The sequence below is a fragment of the Drosophila subpulchrella genome, unplaced genomic scaffold, assembly GCF_014743375.2.
Source record: "Drosophila subpulchrella strain 33 F10 #4 breed RU33 unplaced genomic scaffold, RU_Dsub_v1.1 Primary Assembly Seq391, whole genome shotgun sequence".
Classification (NCBI taxonomy): domain Eukaryota; kingdom Metazoa; phylum Arthropoda; class Insecta; order Diptera; family Drosophilidae; genus Drosophila; species Drosophila subpulchrella.
Genome location: NW_023665613.1, coordinates 522,501 through 536,089, shown reverse-complemented (window position 1 = coordinate 536,089; position 13,589 = coordinate 522,501). Strand labels below are relative to the sequence as shown.

The following is a 13,589-nucleotide window of genomic DNA, read 5'->3' as shown; positions in this document are numbered from 1 at the left end:
CTAATGTGAGATAATGTTTTTCAATATATTTGTTAATATTATGAATAATATAATAATTAAATTATTATTATCCAATAATATACCATATGCTTATAAAATTTCATTATAAAATTTATATAAACAACTTAATTAGCATAGTCTTACAACCCTCAACCATATGTAGTCCAAGCAGCACTATAAAATTAATTAAAGTACATAACAGCATGGACTGCGATATGCGTTCAAAATGTCGATGTTCATGTGTCCTGCAGTTCACACGATGACGCACAGTTTGCTGCGTTCTTCATCGACCCATGAGCCAGAGTGATCCACCGCTTAGAGTTTTATATATTGGTTTGGTAATTTTGTCATATATGTTTTTATTGAAAGAAATTAAAAATACACCATTTTACTGGCATATATCAATTCCTTCAATAAATTGATTTTTATACCTAAAACGAATGCTGCGAAATGTCTTAGTTTCATATAACCAATAATATATCAAGTATTTTTTAAATGCATTTACGGTATTAATACTTTTTTTTAGCGATATATATTGAAATTTATATAAAACATTAACCTGTAATAATCAGGTACAACATTGTACATTTTAGGTTGTTGCATTATCCAATGTATGCGCATAACTGAGATGAACAATACATATCGCAACGCGTGTATATTATGGTCCATATACACACAGTGTTTTATTAATTAATTGCATTTAATATACAATATAATAATAATATTAAATAAATTTAATAATTTCGATTTGCTTGTTCGAATTTGTTATTTGTTTGCTTTTGCTTATTTATTTATCTCTTATTTAATGCAATAATATATTTATTATTACAATTATTATTTCGATTTGCTTGTTCGAAATTTTATATTTGATCTATAAAAGATCATATTTTTGGCAATTTATATTTTATTTGTATTACTATAATATATTATATTATTATAATAAAAACAAATTTTTTATTAACGGTAAGGGATATTAAACAATAATGATCCTTCCGCAGGTTCACCTACGGAAACCTTGTTACGACTTTTACTTCCTCTAAATAATCAAGTTCGGTCAACTTTTGCGAAACAACCGTAACACACAAGGCGTCACAGTGATCACGTCCGGAGACCTCACTAAATAATTCAATCGGTAGTAGCGACGGGCGGTGTGTACAAAGGGCAGGACGTAATCAATGCGAGTTAATGACTCACACCTTACTGGGAATTCCAAGTTCATGTGAACAGTTTCAGTTCACAATCCCAAGCATGAAAGTGGTTCAGGCGGTTTACCCGGACCTCTCGGTCTAGGAAATACACGTTGATACTTTCATTGTAGCGCGCGTGCAGCCCAGGACATCTAAGGGCATCACAGACCTGTTATTGCTCAATCTCATTATTGCTAGACGCAATTTGTCCATTTAAGAAGCTAGTGTCCTTATAATGGGACAAACCAACAGGTACGGCTCCACTTATATAAACACATTCAAACACAATAAACATTTTACTGCCACCATGAATGAAGGCTATATAAGCTTCAACACCATAATCCTGAAGATATCTATTTAATATATTTGAGTCTCGTTCGTTATCGGAATTAACCAGACAAATCACTCCACGAACTAAGAACGGCCATGCACCACCACCCATAGATTCGAGAAAGAGCTATCAATCTGTCTTACACACTTATGTTCGGACCTGGTAAGTTTTCCCGTGTTGAGTCAAATTAAGCCGCAGGCTCCACTCCTGGTGTGCCCTTCCGTCAATTCCTTAAGTTTCAGCTTTGCAACCATACTTCCCCCGGAGCCCAAAAGCTTTGGTTTCCCGGGAAGCGACTGAGAGAGCCATAAAAGTAGCTACACCCAATTGCTAGCTGGCATCGTTTATGGTTAGAACTAGGGCGGTATCTGATCGCCTTCGAACCTCTAACTTTCGTTCTTGATTAATGAAAACATCTTTGGCAAATGCTTTCGCTTAAGTTAGTCTTACGACGGTCCAAGAATTTCACCTCTCGCGTCGTAATACTAATGCCCCCAAACTGCTTCTATTAATCATTACCTCTTGATCTGAAAACCAATGAAAGCAGAACAGAGGTCTTATTTCATTATCCCATGCACAGAATATTCAGGCATTTGAAGCCTGCTTTAAGCACTCTAATTTGTTCAAAGTAATTGTACCGGCCCACAATAACACTCGTTTAAGAGCACTAATGCAGGTTTTTAAATAGGAGGAACATATGAAAAAATACAAGTATCTAAGCACATGTAAGAACTCCACCGGTAATACGCTTACATACATAAAGGTATAGTACTAACCACAATTGTAAGTTGTACTACCCGTATGAAGCACAAGTTCAACTACGAACGTTTTAACCGCAACAACTTTAATATACGCTATTGGAGCTGGAATTACCGCGGCTGCTGGCACCAGACTTGCCCTCCAATTGGTCCTTGTTAAAGGATTTAAAGTGTACTCATTCCAATTACAGGGCCTCGGATATGAGTCCTGTATTGTTATTTTTCGTCACTACCTCCCCGAGCTGGGAGTGGGTAATTTACGCGCCTGCTGCCTTCCTTAGATGTGGTAGCCGTTTCTCAGGCTCCCTCTCCGGAATCGAACCCTGATTCCCCGTTACCCGTTGCAACCATGGTAGTCCTAGATACTACCATCAAAAGTTGATAGGGCAGACATTTGAAAGATCTGTCGTCGGTACAAGACCATACGATCTGCATGTTATCTAGAGTTCAACCAATATAACGATCTTGCGATCGCTTGGTTTTAGCCTAATAAAAGCACATGTCCCATAAGGTTCATGTTTTAATTGCATGTATTAGCTCTAGAATTACCACAGTTATCCAAGTAACTGTTAACGATCTAAGGAACCATAACTGATATAATGAGCCTTTTGCGGTTTCACTTTTAATTCGTGTGTACTTAGACATGCATGGCTTAATCTTTGAGACAAGCATATAACTACTGGCAGGATCAACCAGAATAATGTTTTTATTCATATTTCATTCATATTTTTGAATAGAAATTAGCAATATAAATTTTATAGATTGTTTTCTATCGAATACGGCCATTTTTATATAGCATTCGTATACGTTTGTTGTTTTCACAATATATACTTGTTCCGCCACTAATAATAACAAGTTTTTTAATTATTGATGTTAAAAACACAATATTTTTTTTCGTAATACGTAATAATTTTCTTTATATTTGCATATTTCATTCTAAAATATCTTTTTTGTTCGACATACGTCATTATTGTATCCACACATGTACAATTTTTGTTTAACCAATATAAAATATTGAATTAAATCATTTGTATTTTGATGATAAATTTAAAATTTATCTGTATATATTCATATAAGACTCTTTGGTAATATATAATATAAAACCGAGCGCATATATGATATGTACGTTAGAAAAAATAATATATATATATATTATTTTCTTTTAATATAGGGACACCTCTTTTAATTTATCCCCGCAGGGAATTATCACATAACTCAGTATGTGATAATGGCAGACCAATATACATATATATCAAGATTATCAATACAAAATATATATCATTATTAGCCTGCCTCAATTGTAATTATTTATTTGGATTAACGATAAAGTTCGGAAACAATTTGTTATTCTATGTATAATAGAAACCTTGGCCTTTGTTTCAACATTATTATCTTTGGGCTTAAAATATTAACCGTGGAGCCAAGTCTCATATTCATAAATGAATAAAGAAACAAATTTGACGGATTAATATCTTCTCTACCGACAGACAGTATTTTGTCACGTCAATAGTAGATGGCCGGCCCATTGACCATCCTATAGTAGTTTTTGGACCCAATATCTTTAATTCGGGTATTTTCAATTGTCTTTGCCAATCAACCGTTTGGTACTCTCTCATATAATAAGAGAATACACATATAATTCCATTATATGGATATATCTTCATTATTTTATTTGCTACATCACCCTATAATAGTTTTTGAACCCGTCAACTTCAATTCGGGTATTTTCAATTGTCTTTGCCAACCATTTATATGGTATTCTCTATTATAATAAGAGAATACTAGTGTATATCCATTATATGGATATATCATCTTCATATTATTTGCTACACCACCCTATAGTAGTTTTTGAACCCATCATCTGCAATTCGGGTATTTTCAATTGTCTTTGCCAACCAACTATACGGTATTCTCTCTTATAATAAGAGAATACAAGTATATTTTCATTATATGGATATAATGCCATTTATTTTTCAATATCCATATAATTCATTTAGTTTTGTATGTACAAAACAAGTTTTCTTTATAGTATTGACAAAATCATATGTTTACGCATAACATAAGTTTTGACCAATACGAGGAGGGGCCCGCCAACGACCACCTCCCTATAGTAGTTTTTTACCCCACGCACTACTGCGTGCCTGTTTACAGTACTAGTGCCAGCTATCACTAGGTTTATATATCATGTTTCAGTGATATATGGGTAAATTCTACCATTTATTCTTATGTATATGGCATTTCTATGCCATATTTATACAATCCATTCATATCTTAATGTATATTTATTATATTATACATTATTATGCCTTATAGGTATTATACCTATAAGCCATATCCATACGATTCATTCACTAGTGCCGCCCCTCACTAGGTTTATAATTGTTATATCATTGATATACAATTTATTTCTATATATATGGCATTTATATGCCATATCCATACAATGCATTCACATTTCAATGTATATTTACTTGTTATACATTATTATGCCTTATAGGTATTATACCTATAAGCCATATCCATACGATTCACTTATATAAATATATGTATATTTTTCTATACATAATTTTTTTTTACTTTTGTATGGATTTCTATGCATATCCATAGTTTATATGGATATGCTTGGCGTTCTATATAGTATTGACAAATTCATATGCATAACATAAGTTTTGACCAATACGAGGAGGGGCCCGCCAACGACCACCTCCCTATAGTAGTTTTTTACCCCACGCACTATTGCGTGCCTGTTTACAGTACTAGTGCCAGCTATCACTAGGTTTATATATCGTGTTTCAGTGATATATGGGTAAATTCTACCATTTATTCTTATGTATATGGCATTTCTATGCCATATTTATACAATCCATTCATATCTTAATGTATATTTATTATATTATACATTATTATGCCTTATAGGTATTATACCTATAAGCCATATCCATACGATTCATTCACTAGTGCCGCCCCTCACTAGGTTTATAATTGTTATATCATTGATATACAATTTATTTCTATATATATGGCATTTATATGCCATATCCATACAATGCATTCACATTTCAATGTATATTTACTTGTTATACATTATTATGCCTTATAGGTATTATACCTATAAGCCATATCCATACGATTCACTTATATAAATATATGTATATTTTTCTATACATAATTTTTTTTTACTTTTGTATGGTTTTCTATGCATATCCATAGTTTATATGGATATGCTTGGCGTTCTATATAGTATTGACAAATTCATATGCATAACATAAGTTTTGACCAATACGAGGAGGGGCCCGCCAACGACCACCTCCCTATAGTAGTTTTTTACCCCACGCACTATTGCGTGCCTGTTTACAGTACTAGTGCCAGCTATCACTAGGTTTATATATCGTGTTTCAGTGATATATGGGTAAATTCTACCATTTATTCTTATGTATATGGCATTTCTATGCCATATTTATACAATCCATTCATATCTTAATGTATATTTATTATATTATACATTATTATGCCTTATAGGTATTATACCTATAAGCCATATCCATACGATTCATTCACTAGTGCCGCCCCTCACTAGGTTTATAATTGTTATATCATTGATATACAATTTATTTCTATATATATGGCATTTATATGCCATATCCATACAATGCATTCACATTTCAATGTATATTTACTTGTTATACATTATTATGCCTTATAGGTATTATACCTATAAGCCATATCCATACGATTCACTTATATAAATATATGTATATTTTTCTATACATAATTTTTTTTTACTTTTGTATGGTTTTCTATGCATATCCATAGTTTATATGGATATGCTTGGCGTTCTATATAGTATTGACAAATTCATATGCATAACATAAGTTTTGACCAATACGAGGAGGGGCCCGCCAACGACCACCTCCCTATAGTAGTTTTTTACCCCACGCACTATTGCGTGCCTGTTTACAGTACTAGTGCCAGCTATCACTAGGTTTATATATCGTGTTTCAGTGATATATGGGTAAATTCTACCATTTATTCTTATGTATATGGCATTTCTATGCCATATTTATACAATCCATTCATATCTTAATGTATATTTATTATATTATACATTATTATGCCTTATAGGTATTATACCTATAAGCCATATCCATACGATTCATTCACTAGTGCCGCCCCTCACTAGGTTTATAATTGTTATATCATTGATATACAATTTATTTCTATATATATGGCATTTATATGCCATATCCATACAATGCATTCACATTTCAATGTATATTTACTTGTTATACATTATTATGCCTTATAGGTATTATACCTATAAGCCATATCCATACGATTCACTTATATAAATATATGTATATTTTTCTATACATAATTTTTTTTTACTTTTGTATGGTTTTCTATGCATATCCATAGTTTATATGGATATGCTTGGCGTTCTATATAGTATTGACAAATTCATATGCATAACATAAGTTTTGACCAATACGAGGAGGGGCCCGCCAACGACCACCTCCCTATAGTAGTTTTTTACCCCACGCACTATTGCGTGCCTGTTTACAGTACTAGTGCCAGCTATCACTAGGTTTATATATCGTGTTTCAGTGATATATGGGTAAATTCTACCATTTATTCTTATGTATATGGCATTTCTATGCCATATTTATACAATCCATTCATATCTTAATGTATATTTATTATATTATACATTATTATGCCTTATAGGTATTATACCTATAAGCCATATCCATACGATTCATTCACTAGTGCCGCCCCTCACTAGGTTTATAATTGTTATATCATTGATATACAATTTATTTCTATATATATGGCATTTATATGCCATATCCATACAATGCATTCACATTTCAATGTATATTTACTTGTTATACATTATTATGCCTTATAGGTATTATACCTATAAGCCATATCCATACGATTCACTTATATAAATATATGTATATTTTTCTATACATAATTTTTTTTTACTTTTGTATGGTTTTCTATGCATATCCATAGTTTATATGGATATGCTTGGCGTTCTATATAGTATTGACAAATTCATATGCATAACATAAGTTTTGACCAATACGAGGAGGGGCCCGCCAACGACCACCTCCCTATAGTAGTTTTTTACCCCACGCACTATTGCGTGCCTGTTTACAGTACTAGTGCCAGCTATCACTAGGTTTATATATCGTGTTTCAGTGATATATGGGTAAATTCTACCATTTATTCTTATGTATATGGCATTTCTATGCCATATTTATACAATCCATTCATATCTTAATGTATATTTATTATATTATACATTATTATGCCTTATAGGTATTATACCTATAAGCCATATCCATACGATTCATTCACTAGTGCCGCCCCTCACTAGGTTTATAATTGTTATATCATTGATATACAATTTATTTCTATATATATGGCATTTATATGCCATATCCATACAATGCATTCACATTTCAATGTATATTTACTTGTTATACATTATTATGCCTTATAGGTATTATACCTATAAGCCATATCCATACGATTCACTTATATAAATATATGTATATTTTTCTATACATAATTTTTTTTTACTTTTGTATGGATTTCTATGCATATCCATAGTTTATATGGATATGCTTGGCGTTCTATATAGTATTGACAAATTCATATGCATAACATAAGTTTTGACCAATACGAGGAGGGGCCCGCCAACGACCACCTCCCTATAGTAGTTTTTTACCCCACGCACTATTGCGTGCCTGTTTACAGTACTAGTGCCAGCTATCACTAGGTTTATATATCGTGTTTCAGTGATATATGGGTAAATTCTACCATTTATTCTTATGTATATGGCATTTCTATGCCATATTTATACAATCCATTCATATCTTAATGTATATTTATTATATTATACATTATTATGCCTTATAGGTATTATACCTATAAGCCATATCCATACGATTCATTCACTAGTGCCGCCCCTCACTAGGTTTATAATTGTTATATCATTGATATACAATTTATTTCTATATATATGGCATTTATATGCCATATCCATACAATGCATTCACATTTCAATGTATATTTACTTGTTATACATTATTATGCCTTATAGGTATTATACCTATAAGCCATATCCATACGATTCACTTATATAAATATATGTATATTTTTCTATACATAATTTTTTTTTACTTTTGTATGGATTTCTATGCATATCCATAGTTTATATGGATATGCTTGGCGTTCTATATAGTATTGACAAATTCATATGCATAACATAAGTTTTGACCAATACGAGGAGGGGCCCGCCAACGACCACCTCCCTATAGTAGTTTTTTACCCCACGCACTATTGCGTGCATGTTTACAGTACTAGTGCCAGCTATCATTAGGTTTATATATCGTGTTTCAGTGATATATGGGTAAATTCTACCATTTATTCTTATGTATGTATATGGCATTTCTATGCCATATTTATATAATTCATTCATATCTTAATTTATATTTATTATATTATACATTATTATGCCTTATAGGTATTATACCTATAAGCCATATCCATACGATTCATATACTAGTGCAGCCCCTCACTAGGTTTATATATCTCATTTTAATTATATATTGGTAAATTCTATTATTTATTCTTGTGTATATGGCACTTATATGCCGCCATATCTATAAAAATGCATTTATATTTCAATGTATATTTTCTATATTATACATTATTATGCCTTAAAAAGTTATTATACCTACCATAAGGCGATATCCATACGATTCATTTATATAAAAGATATATGTATAATTTTCTATACATAATTTTTTTTTATGAATATATGGGTTTCCTAAGCATATCCATATAATACATTTAGTTTTATATGGATTAGATTGGTCTTCTTTATTGTATTGCCAAACTCATATTGATAAAATAAGTTTTGAACAATAAGAGGATCAGCCGCCAACCAACCAACCACTGCTACCATTGGAGGAACATATACTTACTTTTTATATGTCCTCTTACTTGAATGGTCCTCTCTTTACTTGAAAATTTCATTACCATAGGAATCTATTTATACATGGAATATGATTTCCACTACTTTTTCGCGTCACTAATAATTAATATGACGATACAGACTTGCTACCATAACATAAGTCTTGAACAATAATAGGAGCAGCCGCCAACCAACCACCAACCAACCAACCACTGCTACCATTGATAGTAATTTTATATGTCCTCTTTAGTTGAATTTCAATACCATAGGAATATTTATACATGGAATATGTTTTGCCACTACTTTTTCGCGTCACTAATAATATGACGATACAGTCTTGCTACCATAACATAAGTTTTGAACAATAAGAGGAGCAGACACACCAACCAACCAACCGCGCTGCTACCATTATATATACTTATATTTATATAAGTCCTCTTTACTTGAATGGCCTCTTTACTTGAATTTCAATACCATAGGAATATTTATTTATACATGGAATATGTTTTGCCACTACTTTTTCGCGTCACTAATAATATGACGATATAGACTTGCTACCATAACATAAGTTTTGAACAATAAGAGGAGCAGACACCAACCAACCAACCGCTGCTACCATTGAATGAACCATATATACAAACTTTTATATATGTCCTCTTTACTTGAATTTTAATACCATAGGAATATTTATACATGGAATATGTTTGCCACTTTATCATCGCGTCACTAATAAGATGACGATACATTTTGTTTGTTCAATATTTACTTATATATTGATGTTTCCAATTTAGGTCTTTTATATTTCTTCTTCCCTACCTTACACACCACAAACAAAGTGGCGTGCGATGCTGCAAGCAAGCATAATGATTATGCCCGCTTGCAACATCTTTATTATCGAATCATCAAGCAAAGGATAAGCTTCAGTGGATCGCAGTATGGCAGCTGCTCAACCACTTACAACACCTTGCCTGTTACAAAAGTCGTTTACAATTGATTCTAGGCTTTGTCATTGTATTAAATAATGCTTTTATATGTAACTAGCGCGGCATCAGGTGATCAAAGATCCTCCCAATTTACTATGTTACAAATTACATTGGCATCACATCCATTGTCGTTTATAAAGTAAATTATAAACTTTAAATGGTTTAGAAGCCATACAATGCAAATTGCCCCTTATTTATCATTGCAGTCCAGCACGGATACGACCTTAGAGGCGTTCAGGCATAATCCAACGGACGTAGCGTCATACCACTGTTCGCTCGAACAAGTATTGTGCCATTGGTCCGTACCTGCGGTTCCTCTCGTACTACGCAGGAATGCTGTCGCAACAACGTTTTGTCATTAGTAGGGTAAAACTAACCTGTCTCACGACGGTCTAAACCCAGCTCACGTTCCCTTGCATGGGTGAACAATCCAACGCTTGGTGAATTTTGCTTCACAATGATAGGAAGAGCCGACATCGAAGGATCAAAAAGCGACGTCGCTATGAACGCTTGGCCGCCACAAGCCAGTTATCCCTATGGTAACTTTTCTGACACCTCTTGTTAAAAACTCTTTAAACCAAAAGGATCGATAGGCCGAGCTTTTGCTGTCCCTGTGTGTACTGAACACCGAGATCAAGTCAGCATTTGCCCTTTTGCTCTATGTGTGGTTTCTGTCCGCACTGAGCTGGCCTTGGGACACCTCCGTTATTATTTGAGAGATGTACCGCCCCAGTCAAACTCCCTACCTGGCAATGTCCTTGAATTGGATCATACCTGAGTAATTGGAGTTATACCAAATTTTCAAATCAAAAATACATAAATGCACCGTTTTATTAAAGAATTTGTTTGCGATTATATAACAAACTCGTGATACTTTGATCAAGAAGCTTGCATCAAAACCCAATACCATAAGATATAATAAATATATCCGTATAATGGCTAGGAAATGATACACGTTCCATTTAATCAAGTAAGTAAGGAAACAATAAGAGTAGTGGTATTTCATTGGCGATACCAAACCGAAGTCTAATATCTCCCACTTATTCTACACCTCTTATGTCTCCTTACACTGCCAGATTAGAGTCAAGCTCAAAAGGGTCTTCTTTCCCCGCTAATTATTCCAAGCCCGTTCCCTTGGCTGTGGTTTCGCTAGATAGTAGATAGGGACAGTAGGAATCTCGTTAATCCATTCATGCGCGTCACTAATTAGATGACGAGGCATTTGGCTACCTTAAGAGAGTCATAGTTACTCCCGCCGTTGACCCGCGCTTACTTGAATTTCTTCACTTTGACATTCAGAGCACTGGGCAGAAATCACATTGTGTCAACACCCGCTAGGGCCATCACAATGCTTTGTTTTAATTAGACAGTCGGATTCCCCAAGTCCGTGCCAGTTCTGAATTGATTGTTAATTGATAATCGTTATAATTAATAAGAACTAATTGGTTTAACCCAATTAGTATTCTTAAAAATTTTAGCAAGAAAGTTCCACAATTGGCTACGTAACTAAACTATCCGGGGAACAAGTGACCAACATAAATGCCAGACACTCTATTTACCCAGAACGAGCACATAAACCATGTTATTGTTTCCCAATCAAGCCCGACTATCTCAATCTTCAGAGCCAATCCTTATCCCGAAGTTACGGATCTAATTTGCCGACTTCCCTTACCTACATTATTCTATCGACTAGAGACTCTTCACCTTGGAGACCAGCTGCGGATATTGGTACGGCCTGTTGAGAAGTTTGCGTGTCCCCACCATAAATTTTCAAGGTCCGAGGAGAAAATATCGACACAACAGTATATGTCATGCTCTTCTAGCCCATCTACCATATCTCTCTGCGAAAGACTTCCATGGTAGTACGGCTATAAAACAGAAAAGAAAACTCTTCCGATATCTCTCGACGGCTTCTTTATGGTCGTTCCTGTTGCCAGGATGAGCACGAGGCCCATATTTAATAACAAACGGATACTCAACAGGTTACGGAATTGGAACCGTATTCCCTTTCGTTCAAAATTATTCAAGTATATTAATTAGCTTGATTTATATAATATAATTATATTTGTATGGCATTTGTGTTTTACTTGAAAATTTTCGGCTTTCGCCTTGAACTTAGGACCGACTAACTCGTGATCAACCACTGTTCACACGAAACCCTTCTCCACTTCAGTCCTCCAAGGTCTCATTCGATTATTTGCTACTACCACCAAGATCTGTACCAATGGCAGCTCCATGCAGGCTTACGCCAAACACTTCTACGCATACCATTGTACCTTCCTACTCACTAAAGTTTCAAAATTTATATCACAAGTAATATAAATCATCTACTTTAGCGGTAATGTATAGGTATACAACTTAAGCGCCATCCATTTTAAGGGCTAGTTGCTTCGGCAGGTGAGTTGTTACACACTCCTTAGCGGATTTCGACTTCCATGATCACCGTCCTGCTGTTTTAAGCAACCAACGCCTTTCATGGTATCTGCATGAGTTGTTAATTTGGGCACCGTAACATTACGTTTGGTTCATCCCACAGCGCCAGTTCTGCTTACCAAAAGTGGCCCACTGGGCACATTATATCATAACCTTGAACTTCATATCAAGAAAGTTAAGGTTCTTACCCATTTAAAGTTTGAGAATAGGTTAAGATCGTTTCGACCCTAAGGCCTCTAATCATTCGCTTTACCAGATAAGATTATTTTATATAACATTAAAATGCACCAGCTATCCTGAGGGAAACTTCGGAAGGAACCAGCTACTAGATGGTTCGATTGGTCTTTCGCCCCTATACTCAATTCTGACAATCGATTTGCACGTCAGAACTGTTTCGGTCTTCCATCAGGGTTTCCCCTGACTTCAACCTGATCAAGTATAGTTCACCATCTTTCGGGTCACAGCATATATGCTCAAGGTACGTTCCAGTTAGAGGCATAAATAATATAAATATCATTATACATAACTATATAGAACGCCCCGGGATTGTGTTAATTAGCTATAAATAGTTAAAAAACTAATCCCATTATTAGTCAAGTTAATTACGCTATTAGGTTTATATCCCAATAACTTGCACATATGTTAGACTCCTTGGTCCGTGTTTCAAGACGGGTCCCGAAGGTATCCTGAATCTTTCGCATTGTTAATCATACAAGTGCATATAATAAACACAAAAATCAATGATAATTATGCCATTATATAATTCCGAAAAATTAACGCACTGTATTCATATAAATCTATCAGCACTTTATCAAATTAATAACATTTATTCTGTGTTAAAATGCAAGCAAATTAATTTGAATAAACTATAAGTTATATTTTATGATAAATTTTGTATGCTAATAG

General features: G+C 33.9%; 2 non-coding genes and 1 pseudogene across 2 annotated transcripts in view; all 3 read right to left on the bottom strand.

The window, feature by feature from the left end:
* Window positions 1–143: 143 nt before the first annotated feature.
* LOC119562097 lies at window positions 144–323 on the bottom strand (annotated as a pseudogene).
* Window positions 324–981: 658 nt separating this feature from the next.
* Window positions 982–2,975, bottom strand: LOC119562027. The gene has a single exon (XR_005221618.1). It is a non-coding gene; the product is annotated as a small subunit ribosomal RNA (ribosomal RNA).
* Window positions 2,976–10,161: 7,186 nt separating this feature from the next.
* LOC119562051 overlaps window positions 10,162–13,589 on the bottom strand; it is a 3,971-nt gene continuing 543 nt past the window's right edge. Inside the window, exon 1 of the ribosomal RNA XR_005221640.1 lies at window positions 10,162–13,589. This exon is cut by the window's right edge and continues 543 nt beyond it. This is a non-coding gene — a ribosomal RNA (large subunit ribosomal RNA).